The sequence below is a fragment of the Bombina bombina genome, chromosome 8 (genome assembly GCF_027579735.1).
Source record: "Bombina bombina isolate aBomBom1 chromosome 8, aBomBom1.pri, whole genome shotgun sequence".
Lineage (NCBI taxonomy): Eukaryota > Metazoa > Chordata > Amphibia > Anura > Bombinatoridae > Bombina > Bombina bombina.
The window spans coordinates 99,577,908-99,590,189 of NC_069506.1; the positions used below are offsets into that span (position 1 = coordinate 99,577,908).

Genomic DNA, 12,282 nt, shown 5'->3' on the forward strand with positions numbered 1-12,282 from the left:
TTTTAAATCTTTTGACCTTCGGTGAGGCAGAAGAATCCTCAGAAGAAGGTTGTTATATAATCATTAGAATTAACTGATTCCAAAGAAGAATCAGAATTATAATCAGTAGAAGAATAAATGTCTAAAGCATCTTTATTGACCAAAGCCTCTCCCATCAGTGACCACTTGGGAGTAGAATATTTAGCAGGTGTTTTTCTTCCTTTCCTGCAAGGAACAAAAGAGCCAGAAGCAAGTTGGTGAGATTTTTTAACCAACTTTTTACTCATTTTAACAGCACTAGAAACAGTTCTTTTTCTCTTAACAGCCTTTTTAGTATTGGATTTATTAATTAAAAAGGTAATTTTTTCTAACATAGTTCATTGAAATATCTATTATTTTTTGCACACCTTCAGTTAAGTGAAGGATTTATTTCAGAAATCTGAGACATTTTGAGAACAAAAATTAAAATTAAATTAATAAATAAAATTTAATTTGATATTTTCATAGATAAACTATAATTAATAACTAAAATTAATAACTAAGATTGACCCCAAAAAATAATTACAAACTTAACAGACACCAATAAATAAATGATTGAAAATTAAAATGACTAAATTTAGAATAATCTAAATAAATAACTGGTCACTAGATGGAGACACAGACCAACAAATAGAAATATTACAAGCGAAATGGAAATAAATAACTTTTGAAGAAGTTAGCAACAAAATTACGACTGTAATTAATAAACAACCAGCCGTACTGAGGAAAGAGCGCAGGAAAGACAGAGGCGGGACTACTACGCAGTTAGAAATGGAGCCCTACTGCGCATGTGCACAGACCCGTCATGAGCTAAAATGGATGTCGGAAGAAAAGATAGAGGAGAAACGGAGCGTACAAGGGAGAATAAACAAGTGTAACCAACGAAAACCTAAAAGGGAAAAAAGGGAAGGTAATTTAAGTAAAATAAAACAAAATAAATGAAAGACATTGATAAAAAACAGAATGAGAAAACAGAAATAAAAAACGGAAACAACAAACAAAGATGACACTAGATAATCAAAAGAATAAAACAAAATAGAACCAACGAAAATAAAAATAAAATAAACCAAATATATGTGTATTAACAAGAGTGTAAACACAATACTTATCTTCCTTCAAGCAGTAACAGAAAGAGGATTTACTGTTTGATATTGGATAGTTTATAGTCTCTATTATTAAGCTGATTGGTCACTTTGTTTTAGTCTAACCAGTTCTCCATTTCTATTGGTCACTGGTCTGTACACTGTTGTATTCTGTCATTTTCAAATATTGACAGTTATTTGTATTAACCCCATTCACTGCTGGGCATAATACACGTGTGGTGCGCAGCGGCATTTAGCGGCCTTCTAATTACCAAAAAGCAACGCTAAAGCCATATATGTCTGCTATTTCTGAACAAAGAGGATCCCAGAGAAGCATTTACAACCATTTGTGCCATAATTGCACAAGCTGTTTGTAAATAATTTCAGTGAGAAACCTAAAAGTTTGTGAAAAAGTGAACGATTTTTTTTATTTGATCGCATTTTGCGGTGAAATGGTAGCATGAAATATACCATAATGGGCCTAGATCAATACTTTGGGTTGTCTACTAAAAAAAAAATATACATGGGTTATTCAGGGATACCTGACAGATATCAGTGTTACAATGTAACTATCGCTAATTTTGAAAAAAAAAAATGGTTTGGAAATAGCAAAGTTCTACTTGTACTTATTGCCCTATAACTTGCAAAAAAAAAAAAAGCAAAGAACATGTAAACATTGGGTATTTCTAAACTCAGGACAACATGTAGAAACTGTTTAGCATGGGAGTTTTTTGGTGGCTGTAGATGTGCAACAGAATTTGGGAGTTAAAGTTAGAAAAAGTGTGTTTTTTTACATTTTTTCATTATATTTGATATATTTTCTTATAATAAATTATAAGATATGATGAAAATAATGGTATCTTTAGAAAGTCCATTTAATGACGAGAAAAACAGTATATAATATGTGTGGGTACAGTAAATGAGTAAGAGGAAAATTACAGCTAAACACAAACACTTCAGAAATGTAAAAATAGCCCGATACTAAAGCCAATTTTTTTCTTTCATGATTCAGATAGAGCATGAGATTTTAAGCACCTTTCTAATTTACTCCTATTATCAAATTTTCTTTGTTCTCATGCTATCTTGATTTGAAAAAGCAGTACTGTAAGCTTTAGAGCCGGACCATTTTTTGTTCAGCACCTGGGAAGCACTTGCTAATTTGTGGCTAAATGTAGCAAACCAATCAGCAAGCTCTACCAAGGTGCTGAACTAAAAATGGTCCGGTTCCTAATCTTTTATTACTGCTTTTTCAAATCAAGATAACAGGAGAACAAAGAAAAATTGATAATAGGAGTAAATTAGAAATTTGCTTAAAATTGCATGCTCTATCTGAATCATGAAAGAAAAAATGTGGGGTTAGTATCCCTTTAAGAGAAGGAAATTGAAAAATGGCCTTGTCCTTAAGGGGTTAAAGGTGTCATACTTGTTACATAATACCATTGAAGAAAAAACTAGAAAATTGTGTGCAGAGGATGTCAGTGTCCTTTACTTCTTTAACTACTCTGTGCAGAGGATGACACAAATGTTGTCCCTATTAATCAGCACACATTTATTTGATCTCTCCTCATTTGTAGAATCCCCACAGCAGTTTTTATTTACTGTTGTCATGAATGAGCACACAGACAAACCAACATTGTTTTTAACATCTTTTGGGGCTGAATTTTAATGCATTAGAGATTCCATATGTTGCTCCCCACTTCCCCATACCACTTAGAGAGGCATGCGATTCTTGTTTTGAAAGAACATATATTGTCTTTTCATTTAAAGAGTCCTGCGCCCCCTAAGATGTAGATGATTGGCATATAAATAGCAATCACTGCATGACTATCCAACAGGTTGTTTTAGCTGAAAAGTGTGTGGGACTTGATCTGGCCCCTGAATTACCTAAAGGAACAAGGGACCCCTCATTTAAAACAGAAACTTTGTTCTGAAAAGGTTACATTTCCACCTGGGACCCAAGTGATCTTCATGTGAAATGGTTATTATATGCACCACTGGATATCACTGAGTTTTTCTATGGAGGGGGAACAGTGCGAATTACTGAGCTCCCTGTCTTTGTCTCCGTTACTTAAATTTACCTAATTAAAAAAATGGATAACAACTTACCCTCTGTTTTGTAGAACCAGAGATAATTAAACTTCCAATCAGAGCAAACATAATTGTGCCTGTGTATGTGCCCTATAACAAAGCTGGATTATAATACACTTTTTAACTCTGTGATTATCTTGTATCTAAGCCTCTGCAAACTGCCCCTTATTTCAGTTCTTTTGACAGACTTGGCATTTTAGCCAATCAGTGCTTACTCCTAGGTAACTTAACGTGTGTGAGCTCCATGTTAGCTATATGACACACATGAACTATTGCCCTCTAGTGGTGAAAAACCTGTCAAGGGGATAAAAATCCTTCTTTACTCCAAGTAGTAATCAGATTTCTCCTTGGATCAACAAACTACTAGTATACTGTCAATTCAGTTGTAACTGTGAATCTGACATCATATCTGTATTTATAGTATTATTTTCTTCTTATATGCTTCATTAATTGATTGTGTGAAATCCTTTGTTGGACATCTAAAACATAGTTTATTCTTGTTTATTAGCAATATTAATGATTTGGTCCACTTTTATAAATAATTTCTACAGTCGTATGATCCCTATACAAACATCTGTTTTATTGAAAATCATATTGGGTTTTTTTCTCATTCAAATTCTAGTGTTTAATAAGAAACCCATTCATGCATGTTTATACAATAGAAACTAAAAAACATTTTTTATGCACGTTTTTAGTTAAAGGGACAGTCTACTCTAGAATTATTATTGTTTGAAAAGATAGATAATTCCTTTATTAACCATTCCCCTCTTTTGCATAACTAACATGGTTATATTAATACACCTTTTACCTCTGTGATTACCTTGTATCTACGCCTTTGCAGACTGCCCCTTATGTCAGTTCTTTTGACAGACTTGCATTTAGCCAATCAGTGCCCTCTCATTTGTAGCTCATTTGTAGCTCCATGGGCGTGGTCACAATGTTATCTGTATGGCACACATGAACTAACACCCTCTAGCTGTGAAAAGCTGCCATGTGCATTGAAATAAGGGGTGGCCTTCAAGTGCTTAGAAATTAGCATTTGAGCTAACACAGGTTTAGCTTTCAACAAAGAATACCAAGAGAACAAAGCAAATTTGAATTGGAAAGTAACTTAAAATTGCATTTCCGATCTGAATCATGAAAGTTTATTTTGACTAAACTGCCTCTTTAGGGACAGTAAACCTAGCAAATAATGTTATATAATTCTGCTTTATGTGCAGAATTATATAACATTATTTGCTGGGTTTATTGTAAAGCAGTACAGCTTATCGCCTCTGTGTGGCACTGTAATCAAGCTAACTGCATAATACACTTCAGATAGAGCTAATTTGGACAATTTGCTAAGAAATTGTCAAAAAAGAATATACAATGGAAAATATTTCAAACTGGTGTAATGTGCTTACATACAGACTAACTCTTAGAAGCAAAACTGCTGCCAACCCAGAGATATTGGTACACTATGGGTAGTGTAAGGGGTTGGAACTTGGAGGGCAGAATTGACTTAAAGGGACAGCAAATTCAAAATTAAACGTTCATGATTCAAATAGAGCAAGCAGTTTTAAGAGCCTTCCAGTTTACTTCCATTTTCAAATTTCTTTTTATACACACACTTTCTGAGGAACAAGCTCCTATAAGTTCACAGTGTATACTGTGATTGACTGTTGATTATCACATGATACAAGGGGCCAGACAATGGGAACAATGGTCCTTTAGGCATTTTCAGAAGAAGACATTTTTGTGTAGGATATATATATATATATATATATATATATATATTTATATATATATTAACATTTAAAAATATATGCACAAAAAATTGGCAATTTGAAATGTCTTATTCTTTCATAAAATGGAGGATATAAATCATAGCTTTTAACTGTAAACTACTTAGTGCACATTTAATATTAATGTGTATAGTTTTTTTAATGTACTTTTCTTGTACAGAACAAATATGAGTGCCTTAGAAAGAAAGTACAAAATGAACTAAACTGTTCATGCACTCTAGGAAATACTGAATACCAAGACATAAAATCCACATAAAGATGCATTAATTCACACTTTTGTTTAAAAGGATAAGAAAGTAACAATTAAAATTAAACTTGTTAGGTTGAATATACAAATGTAAAAAATAACTTTCAAGTTGATTTTCATTATAACATTTACCTCTTTCTCTTGTTAACCTTTGTTGAAATTTAGTTTTGTTTTATATAATAGCATACTGATGTAGACTTAGAAGTGTTCACCTGTCATAAAGGAGCATGAAACCAATTTTTTTATTACATTCCATTTTAAATAACTTTCCAATTTACTTATATTTACAAATTTGCTTTATTCTCTTGGTATTGTTTGTTGAAGGAACAGCAATGGATTGCTGGGAGCTAGCTGAACACATCAGGTGAGCCAATGACGCGGCATATATGTGCAGCCACCAATCAGAAACTAGTTCCCAGTAATGCATTGCTGTTCCTGAGCCTACTTAGGTGTGCTATTCAACAAAGGATATCAAGGAAACAAAGCAATTTAGATAATAGAAGTATAATGGAAAGTTGTTTAAAATTTCATGCTCTATATTAATCATTAGGCATTATGTAGAAGCAGTGTTAGCAAATAATGTGCAACAATGTTATACATATAGTGCCCAAAATACGTGCCCACTCGTAGTTTCAACAAAATATATTAAGAGAAACGGGTAAATTTGATAAGTGGTAAAGTTTAATTTGAAACATTGACAATAAAAGAATACAACAATCTAATATTTTGTATTTGCCACAGCAAAAGATTTATTTTGTAAAGTGCACATAAAACAGTGTATTACTGTTTTTTTGTCTTTCTGTTTTTTAATTTTCTTCCAATTTGGCAAACTATGGGCACTGATTAATATCCTGGGCACTCAATAGAACTGAAAATGTTCAAATCCTAAAATCAGACATTTTATGGATCTTTCTTCTTCATCCATGAACAGGGAACTGCGTTGGGTTTGTTGATAAGCCAAAATACGAAACTCTGAAAGGAAAATAGTGCATCAACTATAACCAGGTATCAAGATGGGCCCTAAAATCACATCTAAAATAATGTTTGTCAAAAGCTTTACTAGCAGTGGAGTGGTAGACAAGACTGGTAGTTATCTCAGAGTGTGTATGAACGAATAGAAGGAATTCTAGAAGTTGTGATAGCAGGCACATAGTTAAGAAAAGCACAAGCCAAGAAAATAGGTGACAGGTAATATATAATTTAAGTAGCTAACGTGTAAAAGATAGAAAAACAAGAGGGGCACCTCATGTGCATATCAGTATGCCAATCAGTAGAATAATGATGAGAAGCCAAGTGGGTACTCACATTCGGCCCAAGTACACCTATGCACTAGTAGATGCAGACTGGAAACTAAGGTGTGCCAGCTAACCCTTTGCAGTATGACAAAGTATTCTCACGAAGGTAAAATAGATTGGCTGCTCTCCTCCTTTACAGATTAATCCAGAACTGTATAAAGAATAAGGAACAAGAGGGGCGCCTCATGTGTACATCAATATATCTAAATAAATATAAACATATACAATAGCCAAATGGGTACTCACATTTGGTCCAAGTACACTTATGTACTGGTAGGTGCTGGCTGGTATCTTCAGGTGTACCAGCTAAACCTCTCCAGGTGCAGATAAATGATGCAGGGTGATCCTGTCACAGTAGTTGCTGATGGATAGTCAAAAGCAGTGTAAAAAACTGCTATGGAAGGTAATAAGCCAAAGCTTGCGTAAAACAAATATGGGAATATTTAAAAACAGTAGCAAACAATGGTAAAATAATGCAACGCGTTTCTCAACCCAGCATGGGTTGTTTCATCAGGCATAATGTACCTTCTAACTGACAATCCATTTAAACTAAGCTTGATCCAATAGTAAACTGTGCCACACCCCTAATGGGCGTTTCTAAATGCATACATTATTAATTAGTATACATCAGTGCAATATAACCAACAGCATAGGGATATATATATATAAAAGAACAATGCTTATTAGTATTAACAATATATATGATTATTCAACATAAAAAACTGTAAGGATTAATTCTTATTTCTACATTCTCATTATGCATTGCTAAGTACATATAACACACTGTATCTCTAAACGTCCATGGTTTCTAAAAACAATTCATGTATAATACAACTGGTCTGTTGATACAAATAACCTAGAGTGTATAATAAATCTATAAATCATTCGTATATGGTACAAATGAGTGTTTATTATTGTTATTATCAATAATACACACCTCCTTCATATACAAAATTCCTTTTCCATATCTAATCGGTAGTTGATTATGGGTACCCTCATAAAATTCACAGTCATCTTTCCTCTGAAAGTGTTTCCAAATGTTTAAGATATGTAACTTTTAAGTGAACAAGATGGTGTGTGAAGCAATTGTTTGCATATTGTGAATGGGAAACTAAACATTGTGTGTAATACAATGGGTGCACTAGGTATTTGACCGATATTTAGCCAATCCTGACCTGTTGTTGGAACAACACACATTTTCTGTTCAGCCAATCAGCAAATGTTTGCTAGATTCAGTTATTGTAAGCAAAATTCGCCACGCACCATAATGTTTATCTAAGTGATGTATCTCTAAATTAGTCAACATGCCGGTTAGAAAAATGATAATTTGCATATTATAAATGAAAAACTGGAATATATGCAATACGATGAAAGCTCTAGACTTTTGGCCGATATTCAGCCAATCCTAACCTGTTGCTGAATACTCACCCTCTGTTTAACCAATCAATGTATGTGGGCTTGATTAGGTTGTTGTGTGTAAACGCCACTCACAAACATGTTCATCTATATAATGTGCCTTTGGGGACATGTATGTAGTGTTGTCTGTGTTTACAAATAAGCTTAATTATAAATAGGAGATATAAATAAAAATATAACTTGAATGCCTAAGTTCCTTCTGTCAGCTACCACAGTGATTATTACATATTGTGGCGACCGTGAGTGATCTGGATGCAAGATAATAAAAATATTATTATTGTAACTCATGATATACAATTAGATATCCCTTTCTAGATAATAGTGTCCAAAAACTGTATAAGTGAAGAGCAACCATACAATCTGCCGATATTGGGCCAGTCCTAGCTAGTCCCTGTAGACAAACCCTTCGGCAGGCCAATCAAATAAAGAGCATCAAAACATGATGCTGATAAGGGGCAAATGTTGATTTGTTGATTGGTTTAACAGAGGGTATTGAACCTATTGTATGGCAGGCTTGGTTATAGATGACCATATTAACAATGTGGGCTTAACTAAAAATAATTTGCCTTATTGATAAATATCCAGAGTTGTGATCACAATGATCTCAGATATTTATTTTTATTTTATTTATTTATAAAATATTTTACCAGGAAGGATACATTGAGATTTCTCTCGTTTTCAAGTATGTCCTGGGATCACAAAACATTGCATTGATACAATAGGGTACAATAAAATACAAAAACAATAATAATAATACACAATATATGCAAACATTTAACATAGAGCAGGTACGAAATATTTTATCAACCATGACAGGAGCATTCTGTTTTGAGATATGTATAGAGGGATCTCTTAGGCTTGGGGAAGTTTTTAAAGTTTGAGGGAGGTCATTCCATAATTGTGGCGCTCTGTAGGAAAAGGAGGATCGAGCTGCTTTCTTTTTGTATTAAGGCAAGCTAAATAATGTGCTGTTATTGGATCGGAGGTTATAGGAGGTGGGAATAGCAGGGGAGAGCATTCTGCTCAGGTAGGGTGGGAGCTTCCCAGAAAGGCTCTTAAAGACAAGGCAGGAAAGATGGAGGGTGCGTTTGGATTCCAGCGACAGCCAGTTTAGTTCTTTTAGCATGTCACAATGGTGGGTCCTGTAGTTACATTGTAGCACAAAGTGGCAGAACAAGTTATATAACGTATTTAGTTTATTAAGGTAAGTTTGCGGAGCAGGTGCATATACTATGTCCCCATAATCCTAGATAGGCATCAGCATTTGCTGTACAATCTTTTCCTTTACTGTAGGACTGAGGCAAGATTTGTTTCTGTACAGGGCACCTAGTTTTGGATAAAGTTTAGAGGCAAGTTTTTCTATGTGGAGTCCAAAAGATAGATTGGGGTCTAACAACATACCTAAGTATTTAAAAGAGTGGACTGCGGTCAGCGTGCAATTGGATTTTGTTTTGATGCGAAGATGGGAATTTTGTAATTTTTGTATTTTAGGTCCCGTTCCAAAGATCGTTGTGACCGTTTTGTCAGTGTTTAGGAAGAGTTTGTTTTTCGAGATCCACTTTTCTACCTCTGGTCTTGGAGCACTGCTTCAAGCTGCGGCAGATCAGATCAGATTTGTTTGCATAGATTACCGTGTCGTCTGCGTACATGTGTACAGTTGAGGATTTGCAGACATTAGGCAAATCATTTATAAATAATGTGAATAGTAGGGGGCCGAGAATGGAACCTTGGGGAACACCACACGTGACTGGGAGAGGGAGGGAGTCACTGTTAGAGACAGAGACATATTGTGATCGATCCGATACATGTGATTTAAACCAGGTTAACAGGCGATCAGCAATACCAGAGTTTTTTAGTTTGAGAAGTAGTAGGTCATGGTCCACTGTGTCAAAAGCCTTTGCAAAATCAAGGAAAATAGCTCCAGTTAGGTCTCCTTGTTCCATGCCAGTTTGGATGTCGTTGCAAACTTTTTGGAGGGCAGTTGTAGTGGAGTGATTCGGTCTAAAACCTGATTGATCAGGGGTCAGATAGTTAGAAAGTTGATAATACTCGCATAATTGCGTATGGACGCATTTTTCTAAGATTTTTGACAATACAGGGAGCAATGATATAGGACGATAGTTAGAAACCAAGGTTAACTCCCCACTTTTATGAATAGGCACTACTCTTGCAGTTTTCCAGAGTTTGGGTATGTATCCAGACACCAAGGATTCGTTAATTAGGGTTGCGACAGGCTTAGCAATTGCCGGCGCACTGAGCTTCAACAGCATTGCTGGGATTTGATCAGGTCCTGACTGGTTTTTCATTTTTAGATTATCGAGGTGTTTCTTAATGACATTGAAGGGTACAGGTCTAAAATTGAACTTTTCTATATTGGGTCTTTGCTGTTTTAGTGGGGCCTGATCCACATTTGTAGCTTCAGGATGTGTGCCATTTATTAGTTTGTCAATCAGGGTGGTGGAGCATCCTACAAAATAATTGTTAAAGGCATTTGCTACTTCTAAGGGGAGTTGCAGGTTTTGGTTATCCACATTGACAGTGGAGGGTTGGGAGTGGATTGGTGGATTTTGTAGGTTATTTATGAGTTTCCAAAACTTTCTAGGGTTACATATATTATTGTTCAGATTTTCACAGAAATATTGCGCCTTAGCCAATTTTATTTGTTAAGTACATATATTTCGCCATTGTCTATATACACAGTGATCATTCATAGAGCCAGTATGCTTGAACTTTGACCACAATGAATCCCGAAATTGGTACAAACTTGTAGGAGTTCAGACTGAAAGAATTCAACTGCAGAATCTAGATCTGGGATTAGGTTTAATCTGTGCCAGGGGAGGTTCTTGATGTCATTTAGAAATGATTGAAGATTACATTTTTTGAAGGACCTGGTGATTTTAACCTTGGGAGAGGATTTAGTAGCCTTTATTTTGCGCACACAGTACACTAAGCAGTGGTCACTGAAATTGTTAGGGAGAACACCTGCCTCCTGGATTCGGTCGGGAGAAGTGGAGAGAATCCATTCGAACAGGGTATGATTATGGCTTTTGATGTTTATGCTAGTTGGGGAGGAGATTAATTGCGTTAGCTGTAAAGATTTAAACAGCGAGCGACAACTGTTATTTTTTGGATTCAGCCAATCGATGTTAAAATCTCCAAAAACCAAAATTTCACTTTTTGGGTTTTGAGCTATGGATTCACTAAGGAGCTGTGCTATGTCCGAAATGGAATGCACAGGGGAGCTTGGTGGGCGGTAGATTCCTGCAACAATGATTGATTTAGTGCACGGGATCTCAATTTTGCCAGAAAGGAAATCAAAGGTGGCAGGAGAGCTAGATTTTTGTATGGGGGTGAACTTTGTGGAGTTGTCAACATAAATTACAATGCCGCCTCCTCTCTTTGCTCTGTCAATTCTATGGCATGAATTCCCATGTATTGCAATGGCAGAGTCAGGTATTTTTGCAGTTAGCCATGATTCAGAGATAACAATGATTTTTGGCTTGTATTGTAAACACCAAGCTTGCAGTGCATCGATTTTTGGAAATAAGCTGCGTATATTACAGTGCACAAAGGAGAGGCCTTTTTTAGCTGGAAGGCTAGGAATGGAATTTACTGGGGGACCAGGGTTAGACTCTACATCATTTGCAAGGGCAAGTAGCATAAGGAATAGGAATTTGGACATAGTTTTTGTTTGGCTATATAGTGAATGGCATACTTTATAATTTTGTGAGGTGGGGGTAGGAGGGCTATTTTTTATAACTCTCCACCAGCACTCAGCAGATATAACATTACAATATTAACCATATTGTGCTGTAATAATGTGGTATTAATTTAGAACAAATAATAATAAAGACAATAAGATAATACTGAGAGGTGCCTAAAGAGTATAGTGGTAATAATACATTTGTGTCGCTCGAAGGCTGTGTATATAAAAAGAGTAAATATGACCTATAGTTATATGCCTAAAGATATACTTAATGCTGTGTAATACACAGGGTGACTAGAAAATGGGCCCCCCTCAGTAGTGAATAATAGGTATCAAGTGGTAATATGAACAAACTAAACTAGTGTGAGAACAAGTATAGTAACATACTCTATAGTCAAACATCAGATAGTGGATATGTGATAAGATAAGAGCCACTAGTATAGCTAGTGGTAATGTGAACAAACTAAACTAATGTGAGAACAAGTAAAGTAGTATACTCTATAGTCAAACAACAGATAGTGGATATAAGTAAGGATTGTGTAAAAGCTCTGATGAGTGTAAGTGTCAATGTCCTCAAAGATAAAATATATGTGCTAAACTCATAAGGGCCTAATATTGTTGTGCAAATGGGTTTAACCAGAACAAA

General features: G+C 35.1%; 1 protein-coding gene across 6 annotated transcripts in view; it reads left to right on the forward strand.

Annotated features, from left to right (window-relative positions):
• LOC128638491 (probable pleckstrin homology domain-containing family N member 1) overlaps nucleotides 1-12,282 on the forward strand; it is a 324,001-nt gene that overhangs the window by 160,741 nt on the left and 150,978 nt on the right. The window lies entirely within an intron of this gene.